This window comes from Rhamphochromis longiceps, linkage group LG5, assembly GCF_057381845.1.
Source record: "Rhamphochromis longiceps isolate RC_006_pf linkage group LG5, R_longiceps_female_GT1.1, whole genome shotgun sequence".
Lineage (NCBI taxonomy): Eukaryota > Metazoa > Chordata > Actinopteri > Cichliformes > Cichlidae > Rhamphochromis > Rhamphochromis longiceps.
Genome location: NC_140561.1, coordinates 2,808,011 through 2,823,548, shown reverse-complemented (window position 1 = coordinate 2,823,548; position 15,538 = coordinate 2,808,011). Strand labels below are relative to the sequence as shown.

At 41.1% G+C, this 15,538-nt stretch overlaps 1 protein-coding gene and 1 long non-coding RNA gene across 2 annotated transcripts in view; one reads left to right on the top strand and one right to left on the bottom strand.

Moving 5' to 3' along the window:
* LOC146669047 (calcium-dependent secretion activator 1-like) overlaps positions 1 to 15,538 on the top strand; it is a 337,734-nt gene that overhangs the window by 24,199 nt on the left and 297,997 nt on the right. The gene's annotated exons all lie outside the window — the stretch shown is intronic.
* The window catches only part of LOC146669048 (uncharacterized), a 77,556-nt gene continuing 74,966 nt past the window's right edge, over positions 12,949 to 15,538 (bottom strand). The window contains exon 3 of the long non-coding RNA XR_014911668.1: positions 12,949 to 14,758. This is a non-coding gene — a long non-coding RNA (uncharacterized LOC146669048). The remainder of the gene's footprint in view (positions 14,759 to 15,538) is intronic.

Below are 15,538 nucleotides of genomic sequence, written 5' to 3'. Positions count from 1 at the left end.
TTCCGTGGTTTAGTTGATAATCAACTGCCACAACAAGAGGAGGCAGTTGATGTTCCGGTAGGAGGCATCGAAATAAATCCTCCCTAGGAAATAGCAGGACCCTGGGAAAATTATAGAGCAGAGATGGGAGTAGGCGATCGCATTGAAAGAAATCTACCCCAACAAATAGAACGACCCTTGGTCAACAATGGAGCAGAGATGGGAGTAGGAGATAACATAGAAAGAAATCCACCCCAATAAATAGAACGACCATTGGTCATTAATGGAGCAGAGATGGGAGCAGGAGATTACACAGAAAGAAATCCACCTCTAGAAATAGAACGACCCTTGTGCAATAATGGAGCAGAAGAAGATCCAATTATTGACGAAATGAGGTGGTGGGAAGATGAGGGATCTGAGAGCGACACTGAAAGTGTTCCTGATAGTGACACAGATGACAGTGATGACAATGGAGACAATGGCCAGGATGCTCCTGTGCTATTGCCCCCCAACCCAGTACCAGGCGGTTCGAGGAGGAGACCAAGGGAGGAGGAGGATGAAGAAGAAGAAGATGGGAGAGCTAGAAAAATGTCTAAACACTGAATTTTGAGCTGAGCTGGACAGTCAGTGTTGCACCCATCTTCCAAAGCTACATGTGTCCTACATTGCGTTTCTTTCTGCAGAGGAGCTTGCTTCCAATAAAAGCAGCAGGAACAAACACAGGAAACAAAAGGAAAAAGTGAAAAACTGCAAAAGAGATTTTTGAAACTAAGTAAAACGTACGGCTCTGCGACCACTTCCAACATAAATGAAGACAGAAAACTAAACAGCAGTGACGTTTGCAGGGTTACTGAAGTTGGACTACCTGGTATATAATGTTGTGCTTTGTGATTGCTAGCGACACAGCTATGTTAGCATAACATTAGCACAGTGAAGCTGGAGGATGAACACCAACTTTGTTTACACTTGATAAAAGTTAACATGAGGGATTCTGGTGGGCAAGGACAAATGCAATCGCATAGCAGGATGCTATACACGGGCCAAACTTCAGTCAGGAGAACAACTGAGATTATTCATCCACAATACAAGGTTAGTTATTATTAACTATTATTAATATACTGCAACAACATGGGAACAGAGCAGCTGCGAGAGAATTCAACATTAATGAATCAATGTTACGGAAGTGGAGGAAGTGCAGTTTTTGGCTTTCCCCATATTTCAAAAGTGCTTCATCTCTTTGCTATGACTGTCGCCAGGCATAATTTGCAGATGATTAATGGTTGTAGCCGCTGCGAGGCTTTCGACCAAAACAGGCGCAGCTTGATGACATCATCAACATGCGCTATCGCGAAAGAGCGGTATAATCAAAATCTCTATCGTTGGCCAAATTTATATCGTTTCTATCGTATATCGTTTCTATCGCCCACCCCTACATTGGAGGCAACCACACAGGGAACCACGGGGAGGTGAATAAGATAGAAAACAGGGTGACAAGGGGAACACAGGGCAATAAATTCACTAGAAACTAACAGGACACTGATGAAACCAATACGGACTGGTCAGACGGTCACCAAAGAGATGTTAAAGATAGTTGTTTTTAATTATGTTTGTGTCTCAAGTCAGTGAAAATTATTATATTATTCTTAAAGTAGACCAACATTTATCAGTAGTATTAGTCAAGTGCTATAAGTGTCTGAACAAAATGTAGTTTAAAAAGGAATACATGTTCAAAAATACATGTGTGAATCTTGGATTCAAGTTTAAACTTGTTGAAACTTAAACTACAAACCAGGCTGATCATGACTCTAGAAAGCAAAACTTTAACAGATTAGTAGCATTAATTTTAACTCCAGACTCCCTGACATCATAAAGAGTGAGTTTATTGGCACCGAATGGGAGAACACAGTAACGTTTGGCCTTAGATGTCTATTGGCAACAAGAAAGAAGATGAGCGCAGTTTAACTTTTGACTAAATGCCTTGCCAGCTGCTGAACGGGTGCCAGCAGTGAGTGGGTGGTATGTTCTGAAGCTGTTTGAATACAGGATCGATACACTACCATCAATTCCAATGTCAGTGATGTCAGAAGAGCTCTTGGATTAGGGTTGCCCTTTACTTCCTCTTCACTCAATAAGGTTTTTTCAGTTTTTCTTTATTTCAAATTTCAAATTCATAGAAGAACAATTCAATTTGGTTTTATTTATTTAGTACCAAATCACAACAGTCGCTGCACTTTATATTGTAATGTAAAGATCCTATAACACTAGACAGAAAAATTGGAGGTGAGGGGAGGGAGCCATGACAAAAGATACACTGTGGAAGAGAGCCAGAGTTTAATAATAATAATAATAATAATAATAATACATTTTATTTAAATAGCGATTTTAAACAAATGAGTTTTAAGGGTGGACTTAAAAAGAGAGAATGAGCTAATATTTCTGAGGTCCGGGGGTAGGGAATTCCAAAGTCGAGGGGCAGAGCAACTAAAGGCCCTCCCTCCCATTGTGATCAGACGAGCAGAGGGAACAGAGAGAGAAAGAGAAGATGAAGATCTGAGGCAGCGGGATGGGAGCTTCATCTGTAATAAGTCAGAGAGGTATGGTGGAGAGAGAGAGTGAATAGCCTTGAATGTATACAGAATTATTTTAAAATGGATGCGAAATTTGACCGGGAGCCAGTGAAGTTGCTTCAGGATTGGGGAGATGTGGTGGGTAGAAGAAGTCCTAGTAATAATACGGGCAGCAGAGTTCTGGACACGTTGGAGCTTGTTGATAGATTTTTGTGTGAGGCCAAATAATAATGAGTTGCAGTAGTCAATTCTAGAGATAACAAGATTATGGATGAGAATGGCAGTGGCGTAAGGTGTGAGGAAGGGGCGGAGGCGATTAATGTTACGGAGTTGGAAATATGCTGCACGTGTAATATTATTGATATGCGAGTTAAAGGATAATGTGCTATCGAGAATGACACCCAAGCTTTTCACAGAAGGAGAGATAGGGACCAGCGAGTTATTGATGGTGAGAGAGAAATTGTTAATTCTGGATAGCAGTCGTTTGGTGCCAACCAGAAGAAGTTCCGATTTATTGCTGTTGAGTTTAAGAAAGTTGGAGGAGAACCAAGAATTGAGTTCAGCTAGACAGAGGATAAGGGAGGGTGGAGGAAGAGTAGAGTCAGGTTTGGTAGAGAGATAGAGCTGGGTGTCATCGGCGTAGCAGTGGAACTGAATATTATATTTACGAAAAATATATCCGAGTGGAAGAAGGTAGATGATGAAGAGAAGGGGCCCGAGGACAGATCCCTGGGGCACGCCAGTGGATAAAGGAGAAAGTTGAGAAGTGAAGGATTTTAATTGAATGAACTGAGTGCGATCAGATAGATATGATTTAAACCAGGCTAGTGGAGTGTGAGAGAGACCAATAGAAGCTAATCTGCTAAGGAGAATGGGATGAGAGATGGTGTCAAGAAGAATAAGGATGGAGAGGAGACCAGAATCAGCTGCTATAAGAAGGTCGTTTGTTATTTTTATAAGAGCAGTTTCAGTGCTATGTAAAGGACGAAAGCCGGACTGGAACTGTTCGTAGAGGTTATTATCAGTTAGGTGAAGATGGACTTGTGAAGCAACTATTTTTTCAAGGATTTTTGAGAGAAATGGTAGATTGGAGATAGGACGAAAGTTATTAAAGTTATTGGGATCTAGACCAGTTTTTTTCAGGATTGGGGTAATAGCAGCAACTTTGAAGGAAGCAGGAACAGTTCCAGTGGTGAGTGAAGAGTGAATAATAGCAGATATGAGGGGAAGGAGAGGGAGTAAGCAGGCTTTAACGAGGACAGTGGGGATAGGATCGAGCTGGCAGGTAGAAGGCTTTGATTTATGGATGAGATCAGCAATATCAGCTAAGGATGGAAGTTGAAAAACAGAGAGGAAGTGAGAAGGGGGGGGGGGGGGGGAGTTAGGACAGAGAAGCTACATTGAGCATTAGGGTCCAGGTCTAAGTGTATTTTATGAATTTTATCAATAAAGAATAAAGTTTAAGAGGTTACTGTACATAATGATATGTCTGTGGGATGGTTATGATTTTTTTTCTCTAATGGATAAAATTGTATTTATATAGAAATTCATTAAGTCATTACTAGTTATGGTTATAGGAGTTGTTTATCTCTGACTCTTTCTTAAACTGGCTACTGTGCTGAAAAGAAACCTGAAGTTCTTTGTTGTTGTTGTTTTTACTTTGTTCCTCAGATGAAGATCCTCTAAATTTGTGAGACACCATGTTCTCCCATTATTTTCTGTTTTAAGATGCACATTTGTGAGTTATATCAGGTAGTCAAGCATTTCTGGTCTGAGACTTAGCACTTTTTCTACTACGAGTTCTGAAATACGAGCACTCAGTCCTTTATACAGCAAGTCTCATCCACCCATTCATAATAGCATTAACAGAAGCAGCCAGTGATTGAACTTTCTGATCATTAGATGACCTGCCTCCTGAGCCAGATCTACTGTCATGAAATTTATTCCCCACTGCTGTCTAATCCATTGCCTTACATTTAAATGTTGTTAAGGAATGATCAGACAAAACAGGGGTTTCAAAGAGTACCATTAAAAATTTGTTTCTATATCACATGTCAGAACAAGATCCAGAGAGTGATTAAAATGGGGTTGGACTCATTTACATTAGAGAGAAGTCAAGTAGTGATGGGATTTCCGGCTCTTTTTAGAGAACCGGCTCTTTCTGCTCGGCTCACTAAAAAGAGCCGGCTCTTTCGGCTCCGAACCGGCTCTTCAGGTTGTTTTGTTGCTTTAATTAATTTATTATTAACAGTAATATAAAATTATGCACAAAAGGAATTAGTAATGTAAAAAAAAGTGGTTTGATTTGTATATGTTTATATATAAATATATGCGGTGGCCCCTAGAGACAAAGCACGTACAAACTCCAAAACACATTTCTAGCATGAACTGAACTTCCAAAACAGAGCTACCTAGATCACTTAAATTACACAATTGAAAGCATATGAAAGCATATGTGTATTGTTTGTGTATTTATACACAAGCATTAATATATAGTCAAATAATTAAAAAATGTTCATTTACCTGTTACTACCACACACCAAATCCGGTTGTTGGTACTTGCTGGCTTGTGTAGCCACTAGGTAACAAAAGCTCAACACTGCCCCTAACATCCTGGAGCACTTCTGTTGTGTTTTGTACATGTTTTGAGTTTTTATGTGCTTCGGAGTTTGTACGTGTTTTTACGTGTTTTGGAGTTTTTACATGTTTTGGAGTTTGTATGTGTTTTTTCGTGTTTTGGAGTTTTTACGTGCTTCAGAGTTTGTATGTGTTTTTACGTGTTTTGGAGTTTTTACGTGTTTTGGAGTTTTTACATGCTTCAGATTTTGTATGTGCTTTGTCTCTAGGGGCCACCGTAAATATACTTTTATTCACTCCACATAAAATGTAATAAATAAATCATATAATACAAAAATCAACTATTCACATTTCAACTTTTAACTATTTAAATTTTCAGCTTTTTCCTTTTACAAATTTAAAGGGAAACAACACAAAACACTGCAAACCAAAACCAAATTAAATATAAATTAAAATATGAAAACAAAAAGAAGATGCACATTCTCTGTCATATGGACCTGCATGAATAAACTTTCTGAATCCTTTATCATCCCCAACTGAAAATAGTTGTGGATGATTACTATACCTTTCTAATGTGACGTTGTTGTCCCTGGCACTCTTTCTCTCTCCCTCCCGCTCTGTTCCTGTGCTACCGAGTGTAACTACCGCCCCTCCCCCCTCTGCCCAGCGTAAAGCACAAGGCTCGCATGCTGAGTGAAGCAAAAAAAAGTGCGAGAGAGAGAGTGAGAGAAAGGAAACCCCCCCCCCCCCACGGCTCACGATAAGGAGCCGGCTCGCGTCGTTCACGTCAAAGAAGAGCCATAAGCTCTAAGAGCCATTTCGTTTGCGACCGACCCATCACTAAAGTCAAGTAAAACTAATAAAAGATTAAATGCAGTCTTGAGGTTGTTGTTTTTAGTGCCTCCATGAATGTTAGAATCATCCACTGGAGGAGTTTTATCTGAACTGAACAAATCTGGGTTTTTTTCCTGTCCCGTCTGGCACTGTAGCAATCCAGAATATTTGTCTGAAGGCCAAGAAAAATGCCTGACAATTTAGTTTCTAAAGTGGATTATTAAAGATTTACCATACGGGTCCACTTGATTCATCTTTATTATGCATTTATTTATTTTTTTACTTTTAAGCTATTACAATCGGAACAGATAGACCAGCAGATAGGAAAGAGACAAAAAGAGAACAACACAGTAGGGAAACCACAGCAACAACCTACATAAGCATAAGTAACAGTAAATAATGAATATTGAATGTTACTGAGCAGCATACAAGACCGACAACGCACAATATGGTTAGAGGCAGCAGCCAACCAATATAGTGTGTATCTTTGAACGTGCTTGTATTAACAAGGTTCTTCATGTTACTGTCTAATAGTAGGTCATAGCCCCCACTCCCCTCACCACAGGACCTGAAGATCCAGGTCCCAGACATCTAGAGGCCCCCAAGAGAACAAGAGCACAGCCACAGACATGCATTCCCACCCTCATACACACATATACAAATACTCAGCACTCGCCCAGTGTGAAGACAAACAGAAATGAACACTGTACACACACTCACACTCCCCATACATACTCTATACTCCCAGGTCCAGGTACCATCACACCCAGAGGGGTAATCTGCCCGGACACCAAGGAGATGTTTCCCTTTACTCTGGGGTGGAGTCAAGCAGACCGCCCCTGGTCCTGTAGCAGAGAGACCCACAATCCCAGACCCCCATCAGACGGCCAGCTCCTTCTCCTGGCCCCCATATCTCACTCGGCCTGCTTTGTTCTAAAGTGCATTTAAAACATGGGAGGAGCATGGTACTCTGCCAGATAGCAGCTCATGAGGGTTCCCCTCATGAGAACCCTCAATATAAGATAAGATAAGACTTTACTGTCAGTGCACAGTCATAAATGTTACAATAGTACAATGAAACTGGAAAACTGTCCCAGTCCCAGTGTCCCAGTGTATACTTGTCTTTAAAATTGAGAGGTGGGCACCGGCACCAAAGTTGAGGTTGAATAAACAGACCGTCCTCTGGACGGCGTAATTAAGTAATGTTTAAGTAATGTGAATGTCTAGGTTGTGGAATAAATTAGAGGCACAGGTAACCAGAAGGGGACAGAAAAGGGATGCCTTCCCTGCACCTCAGTGAGGCACCTGTAGCTCAAGGCCCTGCATGTGTGGTGATGTGATGGAGCGGGAGGCAGTGGGGGATGGGGAGGGAATTGGGGGGGGGGGTCCACCCTTTCTGGAGCCAGCTCCTCCACTGACCCTGTTAGGCACCCCCATTCCCTGGAATCCACCAAGGGCAGGAGGCCCGAGCCAGGGCCCATCCAGACCGGTCCCAACAGTAGCAGCACCGCAAAGCTCCACAGAGGCCCAAGCAGCCCACCCGACCCCACCGCAGAAGAAAACTATATCCACCCCAACATTCAATCAACTGCCAGACTAAAGAAAATTTAGAAGGAAACTTGCTCTCAAGTTAGTCATTCTAGGGGTTCTTGCAGTAGAACTGCTGCTCATCCACAAAAAAAGGAGATAGTTCAGGTGGCATCTAGAGATGGCACGATACCACTTCTTTATGTCCGATACCGATATCATAAATTTGGATATCTGCCGATACCAATATGAATCCGATATAGTGTTTTTTAATCAACAAAACTGTTTTTTAAATATCTTGCTGCATTTTGTATAAGTTCATACTCAAGTTTAAAACAACAACTACACTAAAGCTATTCTGTTATACCTGTATGCAAAAAAAAATATTTCATAGTTCAGCAATACTGATCAATCTAATAAACTTAAACCTACACCATCCTCCCTATTCTGGTATTTTAAAGAGTACTTAGCATAAATATTAAGCAACCTAACTAATAGGGTTCCAACTCCCAGCAACAACAAAAATAAATAAATAAAAAATAGGGAACCACCCCTCACGCTCCACCTCATGATGCTTAATTGACGTAATCAACCTTAATTTGATGCAGTGTGAAAAAAAATGCACAGAAATCAATTATTTTTCAAGAAATATTAAATAGATTCAACATCTTTTTTCAACAAAATTGCAGACTGCACAGATGGTACCTTCCCAAAGGAAAAAGTACTATAGGCAAGGCAAGGCAAATTTATTTGTATAGCACAATTCAACAACAAGGTGATTCAAAGTGCTTTACAGAGACATTAGAAACAAAAACAAATAAAAAGCATGATTTAAAATTGATTAAAACAAGCAAACAAACAGACTAACTAAACACACACATTTCACACCTGTTCGCGCGATCTGAACCCTTATCGTAAGGGGAGCTACCAGTCCTTCTGTGGACGAGCTACTTTCTATTTTAAATTCCCTGAATTAAAATACTCTCTAGACCCAGTCTAGACCCAGTTGGGGAGCTACCCAGAGCTCTAATCCCACACCTGTTCGCACGATCTGAACTGTTGAAATCTCCCAATTCTTTGAATCTTTGGGCTGAAGGAAGGACAATACTCGGTGTATTTATGCTCAATCAACAATCATTTATTTCCATACAATTCAACACTTAAGAGCATAAGGACCATCATGATGGGGAGACATGCCTGAAGAGGGTCACAGCAAATCTCAAAATGGTGACGGGTTGCTCAGCTTTTTATAGTCTCTAGTGGCCCCCATCTAGTCGTAAAAGCCAAAACATCACATTCTTTCTCTGTTACAGCGCCTAAGTTATGACCTCGGCTCCCTGTCTTTCTCTGCTTTCTGTAAGGTGGGGGTGTGGAATGTGGTCTGTCTCTTCTATTATCGGCACAAGGTCCTCTGCACACAACATTCTCTTCATGATTCAGCAGTATGAAATGTCAAGAAACAGTGTAACACATTCAACAGTGTCGAGTAATACAGATCAATCCAATAGATCTAATGATTTTCACACTCTTTTAGGTCAGAAGTATAATGCAAACTAAGACTACATACTGATCACACACTCTATGTTAAAGGGTATAATATGATCTACAGCAGTATCATACTTCAACTACTTTTGATTACATATATAAGGTAACATATGATAACAGAATAATATCACAATTCCCCCTTTGATCTCTTTTCTTCAAAGAGATCACTTACAACATACACTCCAGCATTGCAAGGTCCAGTTCTTCTTGGTCCTGAGGCCCTCTGTCCCCCTTTAACGGGTGGACCATATGTGGGATGACCTCTGTGTTCACGCAGTTCAGATGCAAGCAAAGTTAGATTTACAACCATAACAGCAGTTACAGATGACACTCCCATCACTCCCCAATTCTCCCACAGCTTTATTTTGGTGCTCCAGTTTTCCACCCCCTTTTTAATGCCCCCTTATACCTTTCAAATGTACTTAGACTAGAACCTCTGTCTAAGGAGCTTTTAACCTTTATTTTTATTGCTGCAGCTACCAGTGTTTTCCAGTTGGGTGATTCTCAGCTTCTTTCTTCGACCTCCGGGGTTAGACCACCCTTTAGTCATTGCACAGTTCTGGGGATTATTCTGCCCCGATTTCAAACAAGGATCTGTGTGTTTTGGGTTCACCGCCGTGTCCCCCTTTTTGCCAAGAGCCTCTCGAACCTCGTTGGTCTGGTGTTCCAGGTTTTCGCCAACCCCTTCATGGTTATTGCTGTGTTTATGGGATCCATCTTCTCCAGGAGCCCAAACGCCATGACACTTGACCCCAGTTGCTGTCTCGGCTGTCCCTACATCTGTCTCTGGTGTGAAGGGTCCTCACATCTCCGTGTCCCCGTCTGGTGTCTGTTCCTTTCTCTGCAAGAGACAGAAAACCAAAACACCTCTCTCCCTAGCCTTGATAATCTAATATTGTTATCCATTGTTGTTCTAATGATTCAAATTTGGTTTAAAATATTATGTTCAGGACCTATTCTAATCATAATCTATGTGTGTGTAAAAGAAATCAAAAATTAGTGAACCCTTTCTAAGTCTAACACATTATAAGCTTAAGTTTTACCATAGCTAATTTATTAAACACAGAAATAACGTCATAAGATGTTCATAAAACCATTGTTTGATATTCGGACTCAACTCCCCCTTTTTGACACACTCCCATGTGTCAATTCATTGGATCTAGACAATTAAAAGAGAAGGTTAGTGACATCATATCTCAGAAAGTATCAGAAATTCTTCTCTCGAGTACCGTTGCTCCAGCCTTGTCATCCCAGAGGATCTTCAATCCCGAAAATTTCCCTTCTCCTCATGTAATAAAGTCTATCATCCTTCCATGCCCTGGTAACTGGTCCATCCAGAGCTGTAACATTTTGAAATGTACATACAACAAGCCAAACCACACCTTGGTCACACCAACCCTTTTCTGCCCTGAAGATGTCCAACGCCATCTTAGTCTGGACCAGGGTTGTAATAGTTTTGCAATTTTCATTAGTTTTTATTTTTATTTAGCTTCGACTTCAGATTTTCAATTTTATATCAGTTTTAATCAGTTTTTACCAATTGTTTGCTAGTTTAGTTTAGTTTTGATTAGTTTCAGTTATAGTTCTAGTTGTGTCTGCAATAATTAAGTGTAGCAAAATCCCAGTCCCATCATATCAGTCATGCTCTTGTGCTTATCCTTGGGTATTGTGACTATTAACTCTTGCAGCACCGGGTGCTCCTAATTTTGGTTCAAGTGAATTTACAAACTTTGTGAAGGGAATTGACTCCTCTGCACACTGGAATAAACATAATCAACCTGATCCACATTTTACTGCGTGTTATTTCACCATCTTATTGATTCAAATGCTCCATCCTTATGTGGTTTGCGACATTATGTTTATCCACTTTGTCTCTAAATGTTTGAAGAATTTTCAAGTTTGGGGTCAAATTTTAAGAATTTGACCATAAGTGAAAGTTATGGTGTCATCACCCCCTTCGGGGCTTACCTTTCCCGGTTTTGATGATATTCCTCCCTATTCTTTGCAAATACCCCCTGTTGGTGGCGAGAAACTGTTGGTGTGGTCAAGTGGGTGCTATAGAAACAAAAGCTCAGGACAGAACAGTTATCAGTCATACAAATTTTGCATATGTTTTATTTCATATTGATCCTCTGAGTGTAATGGTACATTTTAATTTGAATTTATCCAAACTAAACACAATATTTTCTTTATCTACTTTGCTCTTGTTCTTTTGCAGTACCACATCCTATCAAATGTCCCTGTCAATTATATTCTACATTTAATAACTTACTATTTCAAGTGAGAACCTAAATCACGTGGACCAATGTTCATTATTGCATATCTCTATTCTGAATGTGGCAAGTCATTCATAGGTATTGTTAAAGTTTTGGCGATTTTCCTCTATAAAATTTAATTGACTTTTTACAGGGGCCTGCTATGGTTAATAGTAACATATTCCAGTCATGAGTGATATCAATAGTTTTCCTCCATGTAGCATTTGGCATTCCCAATAATATCACATGATACCTTAATCAAAACACAGTTAATATAGCACAGTTTTCTTAATGCAAACATCAGTAACTCAGAATTAGCAACCAAAGTGTTAAGTCTGCAGTTCATACTTATGCGAAGCTCCAGTCTCCTCCTCCAGTCTCTCTTATCCTCCTGCTCCTGAAAAAACAAAACGAAGCGAAGCATCCACCCTTCTCTTGCCGGCTGGGTGAATTGTTTATTGGCATTTACTAATCCTAAAGTGGGTGCAGTCATTGTCTCAGTATCAAGTCAGTCAAAACTTTTAGTCGTCAGTCCATCACAGTCCAGTCACATGCATACCTCCACACACATTCATACCAGATATTGCTGATAATGGAGTCTCACGCGCAACCTATTCGAGCCTCCATCACCAGCAAGATGACGTCATCATTTTAAAGGAAAACAATTCCTTGTTGTTTTTTGGGCCGGATTGACTCGGTGCAATCCTTTTACACTCTGAACTTCTCAGTGTTCCCTATAAGTGAATTTCTCCCAAGCCAATTACAATCATGGAGAAGCACACTTTGCAACTGTTTACAGTAATAATATTTTATAGCGCTTTAAATCTCAATCTTTCAGGCCTGGTTTAAAGAGCTGATTGTTAAATCATAAACTCACAAAATATCAACATATCACCACCGGTGGATCACACCTCTCAGATTTTCTTATCTCAGTGCACTGTAACAAAACGAAAACAGACATAACCAACAAAACACTAACAACAATAACACAAACTAGGGCCCGTTGCAGACATGTCCAAGCATAAAACTATCCTCTCTCGCTTACGAGAAAGAACACAAGCCAAAGCTCACTGATAAAATCAAGCTAGCGCTAAACAAAACCAAACAATCAACCAGAAATTCACAGGAACATTTTGCTTCCTGCCGGGACAATATTGTGTGGGAATGAGAACCTCAGGTGCCGTAACACCTTTTGTTCCTCCTTGAATTAAAACTCAATCACATAAAATGCCGTACTCCAACCTAAACTTACACTATTAATTCATCATTTTTCACTCTGTGCCACTGTTCCTCATCAGGGCTGTGTGAAGCACAGCAAAGAATTCAGTCAAGGCCTTGAGCCATAAACAGACATCACGCACAGACATTGTTTTCATAACCAAACTGTTTTAGACCTTATTCCTAAAATCTACATAAATGCCCTCTGGGTGACATATAACACATTCTAAGTAATCAATGGTAATCAATGGCTCCTCATAAAAATTATGCATTGGGATGTTTGTGTGCAGCATTTTGCATATCAGCATAAGCAAAGCATTCTTCATTGCATCAGCGTGTGTGTGTGTGTGTGTGTGTGTGTGTGTGTGTGTGTGTGTGTGTGTCATTTCTCACTCAATCAACGAGTGCACATGTATTCATGTGTGTATTTCACTTCATTCTGAATCTGTGTGTTTGTAGACGTGTGTGTGTGTGTGTGTGTGTGTGTGTGTGTGTGTTTGTTTCTCTTCATTCTGAGTCAGTGCATGTAGATGTGTGTGTTTGTGTGGGTGTTTGTGTTCATCACTTTCCTGTTCTGGTGTTCTGGGTAAACCGCGGCCTGAAGCATGCCCTGGGGGCCTGCCCTCCTCCTTTTCAGTTTGTTTGCGACCATTGCTGCTGCTGCTGCTCAAAGTTCAGTCCGTCCTGGTTCTGACCCCAATTGGGGCAGTCCTTTCTCCAATGTCCATGCTCACCGCAGGTGAAACCTGCATCTTCTTCTGTGTTTTTTTGTCCATTCTGAGGTGCCTTCTGACCTCAGTTACTCCTCCTGTCCCGGTCACGCCCTTTTTGCTGCCCGATCATCCGTGTTGGTCCATCACTGTCCTGCCCAGTGTTAATGCAGAGTTATCAAGGTCAGCATTGTTTTGCTCGGCCTTACTTTTCATTCGGGCTTGGCGGGCGTCTTGTCACAGCTCTGTCAGCTGATGTAGTCTGGGAATTTTCCCCCGTGTAGTGAAACGGGCCTTAGGTTTAGTGCTCTCCGTCTCGGCTGCATGAGATCACATTCCTGCAGCACTGTTGACATTTTCAGGTCGTTGTTGTGGGTCCAGCTGTTGCAGCATTTGGTCAGGGTCACGTATGGGGGAGAGCAGGAGTCCAGTCAGCCTCGGCTTTCAGGGCCGGCAAAGCAGCCTGTAATTAAATATGTATAGAGAAAAACAAAAAACAAAAACAGACAAAAAACAAAAGCAAACGAACAGGAAAATGATGTTGTGTTGGCTGTATTACAACGAGAGGGGAGAAACACCGGGACCAGGCCCTGTGTCAGCCTTCTCTCCCCCCTTTTTTTTGTTTTTTCTCTCCCGATATAATCAACTCCTAACCCACCAAGTTGACAGGACAACATGCACCTGTTAAAATTCTTAATATCATGTTTAAAAGCCCAAAAAGAAATTTTCTTTCATTCAGTAATCACTTGTATCAATCAATCAGCAGAAAACATGTCACAATTTGAATCTTTTAACCCCTAAATTTGTCATGTCTTCACTGGTTGGTCAGACCAGTGTCTTTTTCTTTGAAGTTAAATTGTTGTCCTGCAACCCAGAGAGTTTATTTGTCAGTAATGTATTTATCCTTTAACAACAGGTGTATGTTAAGTTTCGCTGCTTTAGCCTTGCTGGAAAATCTTCACGTGTTCATGAGTGTAAGCTGTTTCTTCATTGCGTGTATGTGCATTTGTAGGCAGGCAGGTTAATTTGATCTTTTCTCAAACTAGGCGTTACCTTAAAAGGAGCCTTTCTCTCAGATTTCTCTGCTTGTGTGTGTTTTTGTTTCACCTTTTTGTTGTGATGCTCCGGACGCCTTCCCAACCTCCACAAGTCCGTTGGCCCCAATTTTATGTGTTAAAACTTCTCTTAATTCCTCCTCTAATTCTCTCCTTGCTGCTGTCTGTTTCACAGCTGCTGATTCGTGCTGGGTGTGGTTCCCATTACCTATAATTTTGCTTCGGCCGCTGTGCTTGTGGGGGCAGTTGGTCCAGGTCCGCAGCTTCCTGTATTAACACACTAAGAGATTTATTTTAATTTCATTTTCATCACTGTTAAACAGATAAGCAGGCAACACGCCTACCTTGACAGCGTCATAATTCTCCACTACACACCTCTTACTATCTCTCTTTTTTTATTTTTTTATTTTTATTACACCACAGAGTAATACACCCAATTATGCCCGTCTATCTCTATGTGGCTCCAAATTCCCTCTTTATTTAATTTCACACTCGTCAGGGGACAGGCACACAACAATTTCAACCACTGAAACGAGGAATTCAACCTTTTTATATTTCTTTACTAATCTAGACTCAACCTTTGTTCGCAAAATGTGTCTTGTTCTAGTCCAGAATAAATGTGAACCCGTGATTACACGGCCGTTCCAGTGTTATTTCCGTAGCTAATGCGGGAGTCCTCAGTTCCCAAGTTGCCACCTTGGCATCCAGACGCCGCTGGGCCTGGCCGCGCGTCCACGACCAGGAGGGTCGCCACACCTTGAACAAAATTATTTCCACAGGTACACTAGGCATCAACCTTTGATCCTAAAATGTGTCTTTGCTCTAGCGTCCTCCTAATCAAACACATCAACCGTCACTGTCACTGTGTTCACGCTTCACACTCACAAAAAACACATTCAGAGCGCGCCTCACTCACACTCAAAACAACACCTAGAGCGCGCTTTACACACAAGACAGCACCCAGAGCGCGCTTCGCAGCTTCGCACACACTCACTCAGAGCGCGCCTTCACACACACACACACAACACTTTTCCTCAGCGGGAATTTTACACAGAAACCTCTGAGCTCAACTATTAGATCTTCTTAAAGCACACTGCACCATAGACCAAAATACCCCTTTCTCTGCGCTTATGGCCGCCACAACGGGGCAAAGTCGCATCATAAAAGTGATGCCTGCGTCCCCTGAAGTTATACTGATACCATAAACCAGGTTTTGCTCTATGTGCGAGCACTGTGCGAGCACTGTGAGGGTCATGTTTTTTGACTTTTCC